We start from the raw sequence: 21,609 nt of genomic DNA, 5'->3' as shown, positions 1-21,609 counted from the left end.
GAAATATCTGCAGAACTGGGAAACCGTCCATTTGGTGTTATCCTTTAATTCAATAACTGACGCAGTAGAGTGCTAAAGCCATGGCAGTCAATGACACAACACTCCCCTAGACAACACGCAGCCATCACAAATCATCATTATGTCGAATTTAAATCAACTATCAATTGCAACTGACCACTTAAAACAAACAATGCATTACTCCAAACTATGTAAAAACAAACTTTGGCTCCATATTTTACCCTCTTCCAAAGATTAGCTGGAATATAAATTATGCTTAATGAAGGTTGAACATTTGAAGAGGAAGCCTTGCTTTGTTATGCAAACAGTGGTCCCTCATTAGACTTTTCTCCAAACACTGCTGTGAAGTTTTATCTGCAAGACAAACAAATGCAGGAGGAATGGGTTCAAAGTGCATCAGGGAGGCTGTTCATATGCTGCAAGCCATACTGATGGCTTTCCAAGTGCACATTCATCTCCTCCTGTCTGCAGAAGAAGGAAGGATGATAATGGCTTGCTTGTAGCTGCTCTTTGGGGGAAGATACAGCCTGGCTTGAGAGAGGGCTGGGAGGTGGGAGAGGAGAGGAGGGCATCCCTGCCATGAGGTGCTGACCTGTGGGGTTGTGCCAGCCAGAACGAATGAGAAACAGACAGCAGAAGCTTTCATAATTTCTACCCTTCTCCTTGGGACTTCCCACTTGATTTTCAGGCTTAGGACCCTTAGGACTCCCACCCTTAGAGTGGCTTATAGCAGCAGATGTAAACCTCAACTGGCACAGCCTGCTTCTAGGTAAGGGCTTGCTTGCTGGACTTGCAGGAGCTGCCTCTCTCCTCCCAACTTGGTTGGCAATGGCTCTTGACTGGACTTGTTGCCTTTCTTGTGGCTAAACTGTGGGTTTAGCTGCCTTCCTGGATTCTCCTGATAGCCAAACCACTTGCCCTGATCAAACCCCGCTCCCACAGCCACACACTGAGAACCCACCACACACTGTTACAGCCATTAAATACTGCCCTGGCACGTACTGCCCTGGCACCCTGAAGCAAGCACAGCCTCGTGTAGCCTCGCCGGGGGTTGCTCCAGTTAAAGCAACTGGTGAATCACGCTGCCCTGGCAGGCATCCAAGCCCCTGCTGAAATCCATCTCTTCAACGGCTTCTTGCAGCAATGAGTTCCACAGGGGGGTGACACGTTTCTGAGAAGTCATTTCCTTGTTTTCAGTCTCCTTTCAATTTTTGGTGAATTTTTCTGGGGTTTACTGGTAAGGAGATCTGGAAGTATTTTCTCTAAATACCTGAAGATTTTTCCACAACATGAAAGCTTTAAATCACACAAGAAAATAGTTTGGAGGAGGGATGCCCTGCTTTCAGGATCACACTCCAGAAACCAGTTCCCCATGATATTTGGTTCCCAGTTCAAGATTACAGATCTCTGTTTAGCACAGCCTGTACTCAACAGCAAGCTTCAGCCATCAGCATGTTTCTGCCAAGGAAACTGCTACTTTAGGGTTAATGCACAGGAAATATAATATGACAATACCCTTTTCTCTGAACATTACATTGCAACCCTGGGATACCTGCATGCTTCAGCTTTTTACATTCTTAAAGAGAAATCTGTCAAAATGACGGACACATGAGTTGATCATTAGCAAAGGCATTTCAATAGCAATACTCATTTTCAGACATCCAGCTCCAGGTTGACGTGCCTAATCAACGCTGCACAGCAGCAATCTCATTATACATAATGAGAGGTAAGAGGGGGTCCCCACTGATAATTTTAGCTACTGAATAACTTTCAGCGAGGTGGTTGCTACACAGCTCTACATGCACCAAACGCTAACTAATACACGGATGTGTAAGGCGCTCAACTACTAAAATCCAGATCTACATGGAAATTAAATGATTTGTTAACTTTAAGTCTGGTTTCCAAAAGGAGAAACTGCTGGCAAACTTATCTGTTACATAGCTTTTAATGGGGTGCTTCAGGTATTAAAAATCTATCAACTTCTGATTCTCATGCAGTCTTCACTCAGGAACATGCACACACCCAGACTCATAAAGCATTTTGGGCACCATGACTTGGATCACTGCAGTGTCTAGCTTTTGTGTCACCTATAAGAAAAAACATAGCAATAGGGGCTCTCTCAAAGCAGTCACCCTTTTTTTTAGCTGCAGCAGAAGCAGGGAGATGTTGAGCTACTCCCATCTGCTCTGGAGGCTGAAGTGCTCCTGAATCACTGAATGTCAGAAGGTGGGATTTAAGGTCAAACCTTTTATACCAATAAACACACGTGTGACTAAGCAAGCAGAGGATCTGCCGCTTTTGCAGGCTTTTGAGGCCCATCACCTTGCAGACTGAGAGGGAAGCTGAGTTTTCCAGGAGCACCCCCATGCCACATCACCTGCAGGTGCCCCCCATGCCTGACACACAGCTCTGCGCCAGCACAGCACCCCCCGCCTCATCTTGCAGAGCAGTAGCTGCTTGATAGCATCGCCCCAGACATGCGGGAGGAAAGGCAAGATGCAAGGAATGTGGCTTAATTAAGCCACGGCTTTATTAAGTTAGCTTATCTGGCAGCTATCAGCAGTAAGTCATCCAGTGTGCACCACACTTTTTTTTCCCATAATTGTTTCCACCTGGTGGAGAGTTGCCATCACCCCCAGCCCACCTCCTGCTCTGCACTGGGACACAGCGGCCGGTGGCGGTGCCAGGGAGACTGGGGTATGCTGAACCTGGGAAATACTTCTGTGTGAGAGGGGAGAGAGTGATCCAGGGTCCTACAGCAGCTGAAATGCTTTGGAAAAGCAAATAATAACAGGATAAACACTTAAAGCGGTAATTAACCTGCATCTGTCTGCAGTACCACGGCAGCAACTTGTGTTGTGACAGCGGATGGTTTGGAGATGCTTAATGGAGATGCTGTTGAGGTTTTGGTTAACTTCAGCAAAGGGGCATAAAACTCTATCATAACAATTATGTTGAGAAAATACCTAATTGATACCTAATCACCATTCAGTGATTGAAAAAAAGGGAAGGCAAAGGGGAAATGCAAAGGGAAGGGAAAGAGAAAGGTTTTATACTGGTTTCAGATGAACACATTATGTTAAGGAAAGTCTTGCTAAAGTTGTCAAAAGTAGAAACAGAAGCATCTCCTCTGGGAAATATTTTCCTCCTAGGAGCAAAGCAGACACAGAAATCCCTACATTGAGTCAGAAAGTGAGTTCCTAGGGTAACGTATTACACTTACTTTATCCCTACAATGCCGGAGTTCAGACAGTCAGCCTCCAGCATGGCTCCATCCAGGCAGAGGTAATTCAGGCACTTTATCTCCCATTTATCGGGACTAGGAGCACATGCACGGACAGTTTCTATAGCTCAGCTGGTGCCTGATGTCACTTCACTGGAAGACACAGCAACTCCATAGGTGGTCAGGAAGGTCACATCCCTCCTCTCTGACATGCTGCTTCTAACCCACGAACGTCAGAAGAGTCACAGTATAGGGGGCATAAGAGCTGCTTAACATTTTATGTAGGTTTAGATATGTCAACACTGTTCTCCCAGGTTGGTGCTGGTAGAAAGTAATGGTAACACAGATCAGCAAATGTATTTAATAAAAACCCCAATTTCCCATGGGGAAAAGATTTGAAAAAAATTTTAACCAGATTTCTTCAGACAATGTCATAACATGAACTCAGGAGAACTTGTATCACGTTTTGAACACCTGAGTCAGCAAAGGCCACGGCACGGCTGTGTTTAATTGCACAAAGGGGTCTCTGTTAGACTGGCTCCTTATTGTGCCTGTCCGGTGTTTCTTTTTGATCACCCTGACTTTGAGAAGCACACAGTGCAGCAAAAATGCAAATATAAAATACAGCAATTAACTTACAAAAAATAATTAGACAGCTATAAAAGCGAGCCAACAAGGTACCTTAAAAAACCCCTCAACCCTTGTTTTTCTCATATTCTGTATAAAATTCAAATGAGGGACAGGTCTGTCTGCCCAAGCATGCACGGACAAAGCTCATCTGCAGTGCAAAGTGTATTAAGGAAGCAGCTTGGTAGCTGTGCACATTTTCACTGTAATTCACATGGAGAGAAGATTTATGGCAACATGGTGAAAAACTGAAGCAATGCACTATATTTTTGTTTGCCTTTCTGTGGGATACATACCGAAATCTTGAGTAAGAGAGGATGGCCTCCTTGCAGACACTTGCTCAGCATACACTTTGCCATGATTTTCAGACTTAGTCCTTTTTCACAGTTTTGTAAAGAGATAACTTATGTTCGCGTTGGGTGTAACTCAAGGTCCAAGGCCATCTTGAGTCTTCCCGTCACCGTCCCAGCTGGGAGTGAACAGCACAAGTATGGTGATGGCTTCCAATGCTGCAGAACCTATGAGTACTGTATGTGTGTGCTTCTTTATTTCTCTTAACTGACTGAATAAAGCAGGATTTGCCCAAACAACCACAGAGACCGCCCTTCACCAGCAAAGCTGGAACTCAGACCTCTGACAACTTCTGAAAGTCAGATTTTCAGTGATTAATGTGTTGCCTGAGGAGTCTAAGCCATATTTCTTGTCAGCTACTTAAGTCAAATAAATCTACCCACATATAACAGTTTTCTTTCTTTTAGGGAAAAAAAGCACTGCTATCTGCTCTTTTGCTCAGCACTAGCTATTAAGATAGATAGCAGAAATGAAATCCCATTCCAGCTATTGCTAATGGGAAGGTTTTGATAAGATTCACAGTTCCTGGGCTTTTCTTCCGTGAACACAAGTCAGGGACCAGATCCTCCCCTGGCAAAAGCCACATACCTCTGTTGACTCTGGGGAACCATGCCAGCGCCTACCCAGCGAGGCTCTGGCTGACGCTCTTGAAAGATCCCAGACTTGCTCTTTGGCTGCTCCTTACTGTAATGTATTGTTAACTGACTCTTCCTCTCCTACAAGTACTGTTTCGTGTCATCTTTTTACGGTCAAAGGGGATTCTATGGCACTGGAGTATGAACTGTTCCTTCTTCTCAGAAGAGACCTTCCAAACTGATACGATGGTTTGCAGCCCCTGCAGAGCGTGGCACTTGCGAATGTGTGAAGCTCATTCCTTTACAAAAGAGCAAGTAAAGACTTAAAGGGGTGTAAGAAACCCTCCATCTCACGTGGGTATTGGTGGGGCTTTGAGTTATGAAGCTGGAGAATGCACAAAAAGCGAAACTTCACAGGTCTGGGGAATTTAGCCACCAAAACTGTCTGCCTTTTTTGTAGCAGTCCTTGTGCCCCCATTCTCTACGGACGCAGCTCAGGACAAAGTCTCGCCATGATGAGGCTTGTGGTTTTGTTTAAGTAAATGAGATGTGATGAGGTGTTCAAACACAGCCTGGGCAGGCAGACCACTTCCCCAGCACCTTCCCTGTGTCAGCAGACCAGCGGTCCCAGCAGACCGTCGCTTTTGGGCTGTTTTAGGACACTTGGGAGGCAGAGAAAGAGGTTGGTATGAAAACCCTGCAGGCAGGCCCATAAGGAAAAACGAGCTCATGAGCTTCTGCTCACCACAGGAAGAAGTGGCAACTAAAACTCAGCTTTTTGGGTCTCTTCTGGGCAGAATACAGACTTTTAGGAATGTTTCCTGTGATTCTTCTGATGTGTAATGAAAGGAAAAGGTCATATGGGGATTTCCACATGAACCATACAGACTAGGGCCGCACACTTTCAGGGAAGCCGTAACACTGTGCTACAGACCCAGAACTAACGCTGACCCTTGTTGGACCCCAGCCCAACAAGAGCCTTGGTGCTACAGGCACGTCGACTAACCATGGACTAACCAGCATCTTTTTCTGTAGCATGGACCAACTGGTGGCACTAGTAACCATCAGTGCTTGCATCTCACTTAGCATACTGATTCAAAAAATGTAAAAATCTGCCTGTGAATGTTCTCTAAGCAAAGAAGGAAACTCTCAGAAGGGAAATATTCCAAAACTTAAAAAAAAGCTAATTACCCTTGCTGCCACTGTAAACCCCATTTCTTGGGTATTTTACATGCATGCAAACATCATACTCAAAGTCACATATGTGATTCCTTCAGTGCTGAGCTGTACTTTCTTTCCCCTTTTCTTGGGTTTTTATTCATCGGCTTTTTTTTTCTTTTTTTCTTTTTTGTTCTTAATGCAAGGGAATGCTCATGTGTTTTATCACTAGACAGCATGTCAAAAATAGCAGAATGATTAAATAAAATACTTTTGACTGTTCTCATCTGCTTAGACTCAGCTTTATGCACACGCTGTCAGCCTTGTCTTGCTCTTTTTTCATACAAATTTCTTTTATTTTCTGGCATTGTGCCAAGAAAATGATTTTATTTAGCTTTGCAGGTGAAGTTGGTATGAACTTTACAGAATCAAATTAATGTTTGACAGGTGTGAAATTTGAGGGGAAGAAAAAAAAATTAATTTTATACAAAGATAGCACTGTTTGCATTTACTACATAGTCTAATGAATTGGCAAAGTATAAAGCGTCCTCATATTGTCATTTCTAAGAACAAATAGTCTCTAAATCTTAATTGAAATGATCCAACATTGAGCCCATGTTTTAAAGTCACTCACTGTTTCGAGATTTAAAGTACAAAAAGTGAGCAGAAGTCTTTTTTTCCACTACCTCTGACTTCCAATTAAAGGACTGCAAGCCAAATTTCCTTCCAAGTCCATAAATAGTATGTCTTGCTGATGGCACACATCCAATTATTTATCTAACCCAAGGTGAGCCAGAGTACAGGACTAATCACAGCACATCTGTCCTGTCTCTTGGATTTTTATAAACTTCCATGACTCTTCATTTTGTAGCTCCAATTTCCTACCAAATATCCATGTGAGATAGAGAGTAATAAATTCCATTTCAGTACGGCAGGCAGAGCCAGAGCAGCCTTGCAAGGAGCTGCACTCGCTCACTGGCTGCTGTGCTGGTGCTTGGTCGCTGGAGTCAAATAGCAATAAATTGCTGGCAAGCTCTTAAGACTTACTGAATCCAGTCCAATCCAGCCCTGTTTATATGGCATCTTTCATCAACACGATCACAAAAATGCTGCATAAGCAATGTCTAATAAACTCCTTTTGATAAACAATAAAAAGCGCCTTTTACACAAACATGCACACAAAAACACATCATAGGAACTATGCAAGGACGTCAGATTTCTAAAGCTAGTTCTCCAAACAGGGTATAAATCCTAATTAACCTTCAGAGACAAGCTAGTAGCTCAGTCGATGTTCCCTTAGGGGTGAGCTGCCACATAAGGGCCTGATCCTGATTCTGCAGAAATGCTTTGCCATGAACGTCAGGTTGGACCAAGACCCAGGATGACGGGTGAGCACGTGCTCAGCTCTGAGGATGTGCTACAACTGGACTTCTTGGAAGAACAGTTTCAGACGCTGTCTGGCAGTATAAACTTAATCAATCTGGCTGACATTTGTCATTTGGAACTGTTGCAAACCCCTTCCTGGTTTTGATGGATTTCGGATTTCACATGTACCCCTGCTCCTGTACACTCCCTATGGGCATGCCACCCAGCTATAGCCTGGACCATCCATCTACACCCTAGACACAGACATAGATATTTAATCCAGATATTCAACAGATATTTTGTGTTGGTTCTTGAAATTCAACTCTGGGAAGAAAACAAGCAAATAAGTCCAGCCAGGCTAACACTTCTGATTTAAATAGTCTAGAACTGGGAGAGCCAGACACAAAGACATCAGCATTTAGGAAAGTTAAATAACATGGAAAAATAATTTTAAAAAGAGGTAGTCCTGAGCACCTCGTTCTCTACGCTGGCTACCCACAACATCCAGGTGACACTCTGGTTTCCAGCACTGAGATGGAAACTAACAGACAGTGTGAGGAAGGTGTCAGCATTTGGAAACTCTGCCTTTCTGGTGTGGAAAACCCGTATTGAAAGGACAGGACACGACACAGTGTATGGATGTTTATGTGAATTGTCCCAGATGGATGGGAACCTGGGCACTCTTTATATACCATCTACAGACAAGGGGTATGAAATGGCTCCTATCTTCAGAGCACACACCTCATGAGAGTGCAAAAAGCATAGCAATCTCATTTTATATGTTATGAATCATGTAAGGGTGCTTAACAGCCACCTACACCTAAGGATTTTTATCCTTTCAGTACTGGCTTACAGTCACCAGGGCATGACCCTGCTTCAATGTATCCAAGGGAATTTTTCAAGTCAAGGTTTCAGCCATCCTATAAGGAACAGAAATAAATCTTAGGAAAAAAACCCACCATAATTTTAGAAAAATAGATTCACGTCATAATTTTAGTTGCAAGGGACCTTTGGAAATCACCTGAACCAAGTGCACCTGACAGCAGAGTGTTCAGAGACTTGCCCAGCTGAGTTTTGAATTCATCACGGATGGAGATTGCCTCACTTCTCTGGGACCTTTCTCCAGTGCTTAACTGCTTCACTGTGCATTTCCCCCCTTTGTACCTACTTAAAATGCCCCTGCTACAACTTATGGCTCTTGTCTCATGTCCTTTTCCAGTGCATCGCTGATGAAGTTCTGGCTTTGTAACTCCTCATTAGGTAGTTGGAGACACCAGTTAAATTTGCCCCTTAGCTCCCTCTTCTTCAGACTGAGCAATCACAGCTCCCTTGGGCTCTTCTTGAATATGGTATGCTGCAGCCCCTGAGCATCTTAGCTCCAGTTTGTTGGTAAGTGTACAAAACTGTAAGTAACCTAATAAAAAATTATCACTAGCAGATATTCTTTAAAAATATTAAGGAAATGGGAAACAAACAAACAAACAAACAAACAAACAAACAAACAAACAAAACCCGAACAACAACAACAAAAAAAGAAGGAAAAAATTTATTTGCTAAATTGCAATGGAGTTACAACTTTGGACCTCTCCCACTGCCTTCTTTACCTTCTCTCCATTTTCACTATAAAATTTTAAAAGGAGAAAAACTGAAAAAAAGTAGTACATCTTGAATGAAACACAAACAACACTATTTGTCTTGACAGTATTTTCAAACAAAAGTTGGCTGGCTCTGATCACTATCTAAGCAACAAGACCAAGTTAAAATCGTGCTTCTATTTTCAACATCAATAGCAGCAATGGAATTAACTTCTTAATGTAAGCCCTTAGAAATCTCTATAAAGACACTAAAAAAGATATTATTTCAAAAGAGTTTCACTGATCCAGATGTTTCTCTCCTTTCTCCCTTGTTTTATTGATCCCAGAGAAGACCTTGTAAAAGCTGAAACTGCTTATTAAGTATACAGACTTAATGAATTGGACAAGGAAAGAAATAATTCTTAACATAACATATTCACAAGTCAGATCCATGTTTATTGTCCACAGAGATGACAGCAAAATACTCTCTATATACAGCATCTATCTCCATGAACTGTTTCCAGCGTGCAGAAAAGATTCATTTTTAAAACAACTCAGTCCAAAAGTTTGTTGAATTATGTAGTGAAGCTGCACCATGGCCCCAATGCCAAGGATTATTTTTAGAGCCACACATCTGCAGGTTATTTGTTGCAGGGCAGTGTGGATGGAGTAAATCCTGAAACAATTCACTAATCAGACAAGCATTACTGGAACGAGCTGTTATTTATATGGTGTCACTAGAAGGCTTGGTATCTGGGATGCAGCAGCGGTATCTGCGCTGTCTGCGTAGCTGAGGCTGCTCCACTTAGACTGCAGTCAGCAGATGATGGAAAGTTCAAGAAGCAACTTTTTGATGTGGCAGTTAGCTCCTCTGTTAAAAATGGCAGGAGCAGGAATGCCATCCAGCCGACGAATGGGCTGTGGAGATTTTAGCATGAAGTGCACCACACTGGTGGTGCCTTCCCAAAGCCAGTGCATCCCACTCTTTAATTTGTGAGCAAATGGATGGCACAAGGCCAGTTATAAAAATAAGAAGCAAAGCTGTTTTCAGAAACTTCCTTCCATATCCCCACTGCACCATGTCCCACAGAGGGCTCAGCTTTGAAGCCAGACAGAGCTTGAACTTGGTGTCAATCGCCCGTTAGCCATGTACTAATTGCAGGATTGACAGCTCCATGCCCTAACCAAGCAAACCGCAGCCCTAGCCCCACAGAGAGACCATTTCCTATTGCCTAATTTAATGGAGCTGGCACTGGCTGCTGCTCCTCTCTTCCCACCCTGCTGCTGGAAGATGGTTTTAGCTCTGAATAATCTACTGAGGTTGAACGCAAGACTTCTACAAAATGCTGAAATGCTATCAAGTCAGCTCACCTCCCATTTCACTGTATGCGATTGTCACTTGCAACCATGCTCCAGCTGAAAGAAAGGCTCTCCTCCACACCCATCCCCCCTCTAACCTGCTGCCCCAAAACTAGGGATGAGTCTCTGCTACCAGGCATGATGTCTGGACAGCTTGAGAGAGGACCTAGAGGCACTATGCTTTGGCCAGCTATGAAACACTGAGAGCGAAGGGGTGGAAATGAGCCAAAGGAAGTGTGGACCCACTGCAGAGCAGCCCCTGCTGCTGGGATGGAGACCTGAAGGCAAAAACCTTTAGGATTTACCAGAGCTGAGGAAGAAGATCACACAAACCTGGACCTTTTCATCCTCAGGTGGCTGGTGAAGAAGTGGTCCTGAGCTGCTGGGGATTACTTGTGATGAACGTATGGGGAGCCTCAAGTGTGATGAATTCTGGCAGGAAAGTTGCACAACTTGTCACACCGCTGCTTGACGCTGGAAAACAACCACCAACCACCCAGTCCTACCCATCTTCAGAAATATTAGATCATCTAAAACACATCTTCCTCAAGAAAGGAAAACTGCACTGTCAGCATCTGTGACCTTGCCAGGACTATGCTGCCTAAGGAAGAAAAAAACAGCTTTATCTGGTTTAGCCCCTTAATCAGAGAATCTAAGACATATGACTTTGGCCTGGAGCATATCTGGTCGGGAAGGTACGTGCTTCACCCCAAAAACTTACTTTTTATTGCTTGAAAAGCTTTATTCTCACTTTAGGTATCAAGAAATAATTATTTCCTTGTAAAGAAATGGACCATATTGATTTTAGGCTTTTGGCCCACTGTGTAATGTTATTTTACTTTTTTTTTTTTTTAATAGGAGGGAAATATTTACCATTGCAAAGAAATTATTCATGAAGACCCGGTATTCTTCTTGTGGTTTGAACTGTGGGGTATGTTGGGCCGTGCTCCCAACCTCCTACTGTGCTGTCTTTCAGAAGTGGGTGCATGTCCTCAGTGAGCAAACACCTGAGAAAATACTCATTCTGTCCATTTGTAAAGCACTTTGGGATTAAGGTGTTTTACATCTAGAAGCTATTAGCAACATGTAACTGGTGGTTTTACAGACAGTCAGGTGGCCCATACAAAAGCACATTTAAACCTTTTGCATTATCATGTGATTTGTCTCAGCTCATTGCTTTGTTCTGGGCTACTTAATCTAAAAAGAAGTTCTGTTCCTCAGTGGTGCTTGTCTTTCTCCTACAGTTTGTCTAATTTTACTGTTCTATTAAGGCCTTTGCAATATAGCAAGTGAGGCTTCTAGCTGCTCTTTTGGTATTATTAGTGCAAAGCCAAAGATGTGATTTTTATTTTGTTTCTTCCCTGTTGGCTTGCAGCATTGTGCAATTACCCTTGTCTTAATCATGCATGGTGACTGAAACAGAGTTGTATTTTCAGACATTGAATTTATATTACTACACCCCTTCATAAAACCAATGCAAAGCAGGAATGACTTCACTGAGCTGGTGAAACAGTTCTAGTTACAGGTGGCAATTCAGAGCTGACACCACGGGAGCAACTCTGGCATTTGAAGCATCCAAATGGGCTCAAAGTTTGGGCTTAGAAGCGAAAAACCCAACAACATAACACCGGAGTGAGATTAGAATCAGTGTTACTGACCGATTTACCCAGAAGATGGTGTAGGATATATACGGATAGTGCTGTATACATATATGTAGGGCTAACATTACTCCTCAAAGGCGTACATAGAGTATTATTCACTTCAGACTTTTCCAGTCTGCCTTTGCAGGCACTCTGTAAGAGCTCATCTGTACAGGATCAAAGCTTTTCCTTGTGTCAGATGCTGGTTTTCTTTACGAACAACCCTCAGTTTGCCTCATTTCACCAGGTTTCCCCTCCCTGCAGATCATCCTGGACAACTGTCCTGTGCACCAGCCCAGTCACAGCATTCAGTGGTTTCATCTGCCACTGCAGGGTCTTTCCAACCCACTTGAAAATGTTTGTTTTCTTCTGGCAATCGGATTTTGCTTTGTCTGCCTTATTTCCGTGAGCTGCAATGAAGGCAAGCATCCTGCTGGGTGTCAGTTTTAAGATGCACTTTCTGCTGGCTGTGTGCTTGTTTGCTTGTGGGAACCCATCTCTCCCCATCACTCTGCCATGGGCTTTTGGCATTTCTCTCGCAATGTCACTTTTTTGTAGGCTAATTGTGGTGTGTCTGGGTAAAACCCCTTTCTGAACAGCTCAGGCTGTTCTTTCTTGGTAGTGCTCAGCACCATGTTTCTTGTTCTTCCTTTACCGTTAGCACATTTAAGGTATTACACTATAAATATCTCACTACTGTAGTGCCTGATGATACCTAGGAAATACAGGGAAGGCTGTGTCCTTATGGAAGGACCTCAACCTGCCTGCACAGCCCTCACTGGAACTGTACCATAAACCTGACAAACCTGGCATTGTTAACATGAAGGTTAAATGACTGCTACAACATGCATGTTCACCTCTGCTAGTGTTTTATTCTCTATACAGCACCTAAATAGCATTTTCATGTCAGAGCACCCACGGCTGTGAGACAATTTTCTTCCAGGACATCCTCACAGGTACAAGGAGCATTTTCTTGTGCTGGGGGGAGCAGGCTAGATCATTTGAAAAGGAAAGACCTCTTTCCTTCAGTGCAAGGCAAAGAGAAGACAGGCTGATGCAGGTACAAAGGAGATGAACATTGAAGGTGCACTGCAAGGGGCTAACCAATGGTCTGATCTGCCTTGGCCACAGCAACTCCACCAGCAACATCCTCTGGTCACCTACTGTTTTAAAAACCTCTTCCTCTGAGATTAAATATGGAAGAAATGCCAACTAATGTGATGCGCCTTGGGCTCTTAAAATCTATTTTCCAAATAAAATGAGTGACAGCAGTAAGGGCTTTTTGCAGCAGCGAAGTTAAAGCTGTGGCCCTGGCCAGCAGCAGGGCAGGGCCCCATCACCTGCAGGAACTGCTGACAGGTGCCATTGCTGATCAAGTGCCCAGGACAAACCACGACTCTGGTCATAGGCAGGAGTCGACACCTTCATCTAAAGCAAAAAAATGGGGAAAGTTGGGTCATTTCTTCCTATTAACTTATGGTCCTCTAATATGTTTCATGCTATGATCACTGCTGCTGAACTTACAGAAATTTGCAAGCTGATGTTGTATTTAAGTGAGTATAATATAGAGTGACTGCTAGGAAACTCTAGAAGATAAGGAAGGGAGTAGCATATTTTTTCTGACTGGCATGCCATGGCTGGTGTGACTATGGGTGACAGTCATCTTGGCTCTCCTCAAATTAGTTTTAGGTCTTCCTGGGAAATGCCCTCCAAAAAACGTTGTATACCCAAGGCACCAGTCTGTGTTAGCCTGTAGAGACAATGCTGAATTTAGATCTGAGGCTAAATCAGTATCAGCAAAGACAAGACTAGCAATGCAGGACTGATAACTCCTTCCCTCTCAGAAGATGCATTTTGCATCAATTTGACTGTTTCTACATTACCACCAACTTATCGACATGCCATACTTTTGTGTTGTCTTTGAACCCACAGCACAGTCCACACAAACTTTTGTGGAGGAAATATTTTATGCAGAATAAAGTAAAATAGTTGGTTTTCTTTCCTTCTCTGTTTACAAATTGGGTTTTATTTCCAAAACACTCCAAGGAAGAGAATGCAACATTTTTACAGCCTAAGAAATCAATCTGATTCTGCAAAGTTGTTTGAAAGTGCTATATTGTATCTGGCACACTCTAACATATTTGGAATAAAGGTTTGGCATGCAGCATAAAGCAGACTCCCCCAAACCCATTTGTGCAAGCTCCAAACTGAAATCAATGTCATGTGCATTCCTCGAGAAATTTCACCTCTTAGTCTGGATATTTTTTGCACCTTTTCTACCTAATGAAGTGCTTGTTCATCACTATTACAACCCGATGGGCACACCGCACATTATAATCTCACCATCTGCATCATTTACATTCCCAAATGTGGAAACACAGCCAGATGTCTGACATCTCCAAGGCACTGACTTCGGGCATATGGTTTTTATTTAAACAAATCACAATACCAACAAAATCCAGTACCTATTATCTACCACAACTGCAGAAAATCACTCAGAATAAATTTATCTTGGTCTTTTTATTGTTGCCCACACAGACATTTCTGTGGATGAATCTCCTAAAGTGCAAAAATAAAAACCAAATGAAAGGTAAGGTAAGGCAAGGCAGGATGTTAAGTACAGTACTTCATTGCAGATGAAATTTGCAGATTGCATTACAATCGGAAGAAAAATGTGCAGCTTTTAGTAACATGGAGATACTGAAGCTATCCGTGTTACAGTGACACAGAGAAACAATTCAGTGCCAGGGCAGTAGGTCACCCCAAGCCCATATTTCTGTTAATTTTTTGAAGGATCCAGCAAAATCCACAGCACCGGCACTCAGCAGTAATGAATGTCATCATGTGCAGGGCTGTCCATAACCTGAAAACACTACCATGCTCTCCTGCTTGCATGTAGAGCTTGCAGCTTCTGCTAAGAACTCACATGGTATTTGCTAGCACAAACCCCCCTGCTTTTCCTTGAAATAAAAAGTATACCTTCATTTAGAAATGTGCTGTATCACATGTTTTCCTCTGACTTGGATTTCTGGACCTTTCCACACTCTTAATTAGTACTGGTAGTAGTAATAGTATGTTTTTACTTCCATGATGTTAACCACTAGAGTATGAGTGCTGCAAATAGAAACAAAGTTCAACATAAAGAGATCTTCCAGAAAACTGATAGTTCCTTACTTAGATTTCTTAGACTTCTCGGATAGTTTCTTAGATTCACCACCAAATGAACACCACTCTTTAGCTTTCACAGAAGAAAAATATCAGTATTTATACTAGACTGACACCAAAGTGTCCCTGGCATGGACCAGAATCCCGAGTCCTTACACAAACCCCCCAGAATAATCCCTGAGCCAATGTATTTTCAAGCCACAGCTACAGCAGGGTGCAGGAGGCAGAGACACACAAACCAGGACAGAGTTCCCCACATTAGTGCATTGTGAGTGGGGGATAATCAATGCCATCACATCCCTTTTTATAATTAAACATGATTTTTTGTGAAGTAGCTGATTTTAGTCTCAAATTGACCCCATCAGTGTGCACAGTGAAGAGCCTGGCTAAGCACAGGTCCCTCTGTATTCAACAGAGAGGGACAGACACCCCTGCAGAGCAGCTCAGCCTGCCAGCGGCGCGGCAGCTCCCAACTCTGGTGCTGTGGTTACGTGAGAAATACAAGTAGAAAAAAACTGGGCTTCAATGTCCCAATTTTCAGAAGGACTATTCAATTTTTTTTAAAGCTTTTTCAGAGCTTCACTGCTATGGGAGAAGGTCAAAGGACATGAAATGGGGAAATGTGCACCAAAACCCAGAGGAGGAGGTTGCCTCCTTGCCCGCTCTGGTGACGGTCTCCAGCCACAGCCTGCAGCCCTCCTCCTGCGACGGGGCATGGAGACCCTGCAGAGGTACCTCCTCGAAGGACACAACCCGTGCATCCCCCCCTCCTCGCCAAATGCAGCTGCGTGGGAGGCTGGGCGTGCGCCTGTGGTTTGACAGCCAAGCATGGTGAACTGAGAGCTCCTAGGGAGGGGGGTCAGCCTCCAGGGAGCTCTTAGGGAAGCTCTGTTTGCAGAGCTGCAGACAAGGGCAGCCACCCCCTCAGCTGTGTAGCTTTACTGACCTTCCCTGTGGATTAAGCTTGTTTTGTAAACCAGGGAGATTGCAATACTAAAAGTTCATTGCGTTTGGACCTCTCAGAAAACCCTTCCAGAAACGGAACTAGGAAAAAAACCAACAGACTATAATCATGTAATTAAATGCTGAATCATAACAGAGAACCACAGAAGTCCAGCGAAAATTATGCTGGCGTGTGGTTAACACTGGCTTTTCTTAATTTGTGAGCACGAAACCCTTTGCATGTTCACAAGGTCACTGTTGTGTGCAGTGGTGACTTTATTTAATCACTGTTTCCAACCCACCAAATTCCCTTTCAGCACTCCTTGAAGCCATCAGAGATGATGTTTGTCACCCTGTACTTTTCCATATAATGTCTGACTCCTACGTTATCTGCCAGAACCTTTTAATGATGTGGTCCTGCAGAAGATGCTGTCAGAGCATCATAGCACAGAACCGTGGGGTGCTGCAGCAGCTCAGTGCCATCCCAGGGACTGTGCACCATCCAGGAGCACTGATGGATGTCTAAGGTAGGACAACTACCTAAAACACAGGCTGGGGTGAAAAATCATGGGAATGGGCACTTCAGTCTCTAGGTCTGGATCCTTCCTAGCCCCATGTGCAGTTCACACACCTGTATCAGGGCCCATGACTTAACCTCCTTCAGGAATTATCTGAGGGTGCCCACCACTGAGCACAGACCCCAACTTGCCTGATGTATCTCCAACAGCCAGCAAGCTGCAAGCACTGGCCAGAGTCATTACCAGATGGCACAGGTACTGCCCTCGCTGGCACAGAACTCGAATCTCTGAATTTTAATTCAATTCACTGGTCACACGCAGTATCATGCAGTAGTGTTCAAAGATGTCCAATCCGGTCTTGAATGTGCTAGCGTGGGCCTGGCAGTGGGACAGCTGCCTGTATCCATCACTGCCCAGGCATTGCTCTGTGTTGATATATTCCCTTGTTCTATGGCTTTGGGGATAAAACAGGGACAACTGGACTTTTATTGCCCACTGGGATGTCACCAAAATTGCAGAAAAGTAACCACTGTGCTCAGTTCTTGTCAGGGGATGATCTTTGGAGTAAATGCTGCTGGGACTGATAAAATAACAGATGATTACGCTTGAGGGGCAAGCTCAGTGACTGTAGATCATCACCTTTTAACTCTGCAATGCAAAACTAGTAGGGAGTCCAACAGAAATCTCCTGACTTTGAACGCATCTCCACAGCTGTCTCAGTGCTACCTGATCCCACCACAATTGTCCTCTACAGAAGGATGGGCATGACTTGTGTGCCCCCCCATGAGCAATGAGGGATTTAAGAAAACATCTGAGATCTTACAAAAATGATTAATTCATTTTCCATCAATAAAGTCCAGTAAATTTTATGCTGCTACCTACAAAAATGTCAACTGCATGGTTTCTGACTGGGATTTAGCTGTTGCGTTTCAACGGCGATGGCAAAGAACAGCAAAATGGTCAAGACCGCTCTTGTTAGAGCCAGGCAGTAAATGACATGCTCTGCTCCATCCGCAAAGAAATGTTTATCATCTCTTGCCAAAACCCACAGCACACTGGTGTTTCCTCAGGCTTGCTTTCCATTTCTACAGCCACCGAGGAGGCTGTTACCCTTGGGAAGTCTCATTTAGAATAAACAGTTCTTTATGTTCATTATCATAATTCCCAGAGAAAGAGCTGGAGGTAGCTAATTAGCAATTAAGCATGACCGAACAGGCAGCCTGGAAGCGCCAGGCTGGACCCAGCCAATGTGCAAGTGCATCTTCCAGGCTGAAGAGCCACAGCAAACCTTGTGACTCTGCTTCTGGCCTCAAGGACACCCGGGCTTTGAGCTAGGGAATTTCTTCTTTTTTTTGGGTGACAAACAGTTCACTGGCGGCGGGGAGAAACCTAACAACAGCACTGTTTCAGGAAACAACTGATCTTAAGAAAAACATAAGAACCTGAGGGCCAAAGTGTTTCAATTGCTCACTGACAAGTGCTATATGCAGATCAGAAGCGACTGACTGCTTCTTGAAGGCAAAAAGGAGACTCCAAACCCCCAAATACAAGTGTTTTGGAGGAAGCCTAAATTGTATTGCTTGGTGTTTGTTTTTTTGTTTCTTCAGTTGAGCCTTTGAACCTCAGTTTGCCCCTGCTTCCATCTCACCCCCATGATGATGGCACAGCCAGCTGGGCTCCACAAGCTCAGAGCTGGTCACCAGCACCACTCAGCCAGGAGCACCCTGTGATGCTCACAGCCTCCCCCGGGGCACAGACCAAGAGCTCCAGAGCCAGCCTGCAGCTTGGCTTAGGTTCAGCTGCTGGGGCTGGGGGCTCACACGCACCATCACCCAGCTCATCCCTCTCCTCCCAGCACACCGGGGGATCCTGGACCCGGTGGCTGCGATCCATCATTCAACCAGTGAGGGGAAAAGAGGTCTGATAAGCAACCCTCCTCAGAGCAGGTCTGTTTTAAATCCAAGCAAGATGAAGCATTTTTCCAGTTAGGGAGTTACTCACAAACTTTGCCAGTGGCAAAAGATTTTTGGTTCAGCTTAATGCCTTCACCCGAGATTTAGATCAACTCCCAATAATAGGGGTTAATCTCCTCTCATCAACATGGCTCATTAAAAGATCACAGTAATCCCTCTGTGGGTTCAAAATCTCACGTTAAAAATGTATTAACATACTCCAAGCAATGGCAGGTTAAAAGAAAAGATACTCTTGCTCTGTCCTATCTGTAAGCTAAAGGTTGGATTTTGTTCTGCTGGTTGTACTACCTAAAATAGCTGTTTGCTAAGATACCACTCGATGGCTGTCTGATGTTTTGTAAGAAGCACAGAAATTGTCTCACTTTCAAAATGTCTAAGATTTCAAAGTCCCACAAAGACAGTCTTCCAATTCCCGCTGGCCTGCAGGAAATGCTTGTAACCCATGAGTCTGAATCAAAACTACATTTTTATCAAATCTTGTTCAAGTTATTTTTTCCATTACCAATTTCTCCCCCCCACTCCCCAAATCATTATTTAATTATAAATTCTTTGCTACTTAGAAACACAGGAGGAGAGAACAAATGCATCAGCCAGCAACACAGTGAGGATCATCTCTGGAAAAACTAATGGCTCCTCACTCAGCAAACAGATTTTGATGTAGGCATATCTAGTTCAGAGAAGTAAGCCAAGAGAATGGCACCATTTCACATGAAAACACACAGAGATGGCCAAACCCCTTATATCACACAATGGGATCATCAGTGCAGTTAAAAACAAAACCATCACTGTGGTGCTGGACTTTACTGTATACACAGTGCCCTAGAGACCCACCTGTCTTGGACTCAGTAGGGCCTTTAAATAGCTAGGCTATTTAAATAGATGAGGAATTGCATCCAGATTGCCCCTGCATCCACGGAGCCTGGGTTAGCCGACGTGCGTTGGATGCGAAGGGAGAGCTCTGCAACCGCACCAAGCTGAGTATGTGCTGGATGGTCCCGTCCACCTTCCCCACCTCACCCTGCCTAGATTTGTCTTTGTGGGCCAGCAGACAGAAAGGAAAGTGAGGAAGTAAGGTCTGGCATGTCATTCCTACAAAAGGGGAGAGGTAATAATAATAAAAGCAACAATTAAGTTTCCTGTTGAATTGAAAGCAGGGCAGTACACACAGGATGAGCTGAAAAAGCAGGTCTTGATCTGCATGGAAATTCAACATCTGCCTGCTGCGCAAGGGTCCCAGAAGGCACTAACATATTTCCTTTGCTCCAGCATTCCTAAAGGACCTAGAAATGCATAGCACTGTCTTACAAAAGCGGGACAGCAGTGAAGGCAGCCCTGTGGCTGGGGTGACACCACAAAGCTGCTCCCTTCTGGCTGTGACCTGTTTGCCCTGCCACTGAGATGTTTGGAGCCAGCATTTCCACTTCCAGCCAGCACAGAGGGCCATTTCGTGGAGGTGCCAAAGAGAGGGGCAGAGTCTGGGTACCCTTTCCTCGCTCCTTGGTTGGATGCTGCTGCATGCCCAGCACCCAGCATCACCTGGGAACCCCAGGCTCCAGCAGCCCTCCCGCTGCTGCAGCCACCAAACTTATTATGGGCTTCACCAGTCTGTAACTCACCAGATTGTGGGCAAGTGAAAGGGGCTCCCAGGTTCTACAGCTCTGGGCAAAACCCTTGAAGGCAACTGTAGACCTAAAGTGAATTGCATCCCCAGCTCCTAAAGAGCTTGCCAGCGGACACCCCTACGTGCACACTCTGAGGAAGAATCTTCAGATGTAAAAGGTCTGGAGAAAATGGACAGGAATGTTCAAAAGCATGGAACAGCACTGCAAGGGAAACTTCTAAATAAGGCAAGATCTTTTCATTGGAAAGAAAAAAGGGACAGTGAGAGGGAGGTGGAACAAAGGGCTGAAACTCAGAAATGGTGGGGAGGAGGCAGACAAGGGGCAATGCTGTGCTGTGTCACACTTCATAAAATCCAGAGAGAACCCAAGGAAATGATGAGGCAGCAGACTTAAATAAACCAGATAACAAGTACTTTTTCATGCAACACTAAACTGCAATATTTGGGGTGAGGTGGGGGCTAGAGGATTAAGGAGATTCACACAGGACTCAGACAAATTCATGAGGATGGGCTCTGGGTGAGCACCACAGGCTGCAGATGGGAGGTGGGCACAGCAGAAATCCTCCCCAGTGCTGCCCTTGTGCTGCCATCTGCCAGCATTTTGTCTAAGCTTGTACTAAGTCACCCACCACCATGCTATCTTAGCCTCTTAGAAATTGCTGTCAGGTGGACACTGGTGGCCCAAGGCTGCACGTTCTTCTCGGCTTTACTTCAAAGCTCTTGCTGCAAACGGGAATGTCGAGCACGAGCAGCTTGCTCTCAGCCTGCCCAGCTACCTGGGCTAGTCTGAAGGCAAGATAAAGCAGCACCCCGAGTGTTATGACAAGAAGCCTTTTAGCAAAAATGAAGCAGAGAGACTCTGTTTACAAGAAGTGCTTGTAAATGGAAACCAAGACCCAAATCTGAAAGGAAAACCACATGGCCGTAATCTCTCTCCTGTGAAAGAAGCAGTAATTCCGATGTCACCCAGCAAGCTAAATGGTCTCCTCTAACCAAATGAGGATTACAACTGCATTCCTGGATCATACGTGACCTGGAGAGTGCTCTGAAGTGTGGGGAAGGGAAAAGGCCCCCCCTTATTGAGTTACATGTCCCTGGCACAGCTGGACAAAAGGCTATGGATCAGCTCAGTTAGTTTACAGAACAACCCAAATGATTTTCCTGGAATAAAACCTTGAAGTGAACATTTGCAAACCAGCCGACTTCTACTGTTTCATCATCAACAGGAAATGTGCAATGTGATTCACTGCTTTCCAGAATTCAACCTATAGGTAGAAAGCAAATATGAATTTAGGAGGCTGTTGCAGTACTTGTTTTGCCAGCAGATGTTCCATGCAAAGACTGGACTTCAGCTTGTGCTTCACTCCAGCTGAACGATGGACTAGGTTTGGATTTGCTGAGAATGAGTGTGCAAGATGGAGCTTACAGTGGGCCAGTATAAGCCTGTGTATGTGCTCATGGACAGACAGATGCAGGATCTGGCACTTCTACAAGCAACAA

The 21,609-nt window shown here is 44.3% G+C and overlaps 1 protein-coding gene across 2 annotated transcripts in view; it reads right to left on the bottom strand.

Annotated features, from left to right (window-relative positions):
• CCBE1 (collagen and calcium binding EGF domains 1) overlaps positions 1–21,609 on the bottom strand; it is a 101,902-nt gene that overhangs the window by 26,084 nt on the left and 54,209 nt on the right. The window lies entirely within an intron of this gene.

This window comes from Falco rusticolus, chromosome Z, assembly GCF_015220075.1.
Source record: "Falco rusticolus isolate bFalRus1 chromosome Z, bFalRus1.pri, whole genome shotgun sequence".
Classification (NCBI taxonomy): domain Eukaryota; kingdom Metazoa; phylum Chordata; class Aves; order Falconiformes; family Falconidae; genus Falco; species Falco rusticolus.
This window is presented reverse-complemented; position numbering and strand designations above follow the sequence as displayed.